The sequence below is a fragment of the Apaloderma vittatum genome, unplaced genomic scaffold (genome assembly GCF_000703405.1).
Source record: "Apaloderma vittatum isolate BGI_N311 unplaced genomic scaffold, ASM70340v1 scaffold23563, whole genome shotgun sequence".
In the NCBI taxonomy this organism is placed as follows: Eukaryota; Metazoa; Chordata; class Aves; order Trogoniformes; family Trogonidae; genus Apaloderma; species Apaloderma vittatum.
The window spans coordinates 3,127-3,891 of NW_009708937.1; positions in this window are offsets into that span (position 1 = coordinate 3,127).

Below are 765 nucleotides of genomic sequence, written 5' to 3' on the forward strand. Positions count from 1 at the left end.
GCTTTCCAGTGGGAGGTGGTGCTCACCCCTGCCCGCCCAAAACTGACTGTCGCTACCTCCTGTGCCAGGTCAAAACCTCTGTCGTGTGCAGACAGATTTTAGGGAGCAGAAGGTGGCTTTTCCCTCTGTTTAGTGACACCCAGCCTGCTCAGATCTGCCCAGCACAGCCCCGCTTTGGCTGCCCCAGCGTGAGAGGAGGAAACGCTGCGCTGCCCCAACGCTGAGCACCCCCCTGCGCACGTCCCTCCTGCCATTGCCCCGACACCACGGAGCAACCAGCTCTGCCCATGACTCACGCTGTGGTTTAGAGGAAATCACCGAAGCTCTTGGTGCCCCCATTTCCCCATTTGTAAAAATGTGGATAATAATACGGGGCTGTTTTCCAGGCGAGTTGTAAGGAGTTAATTGCTCTTTGTATTACTCAGGTACCATGGTGACGCGTGTTGTGTAGGAGCATATATTAACCAAATGCAGAGAGCACTTTGAAGATGTTCAGGACTAAGAATTTACTCATTATTATTGTGTGTCACCTTTCATCCACCCTTGTGAATATGAACAGGTTCCTGCATAATGATCGTTCGGGAGCTGCATCACAGCATCGGATTCCAGGACGCTTTAAAGAATGGTCACAACGGCACTAATAAATGTAATGACACAGTGGCCACTGCTTTTGTCGTCCCAGTGTTTGGGTGACCAGCCTGGGATGTCCAGGGCCTGATTTTCAGGAATTAAATCAGCACAAACAGTTTCCATCAGCTGGCACTG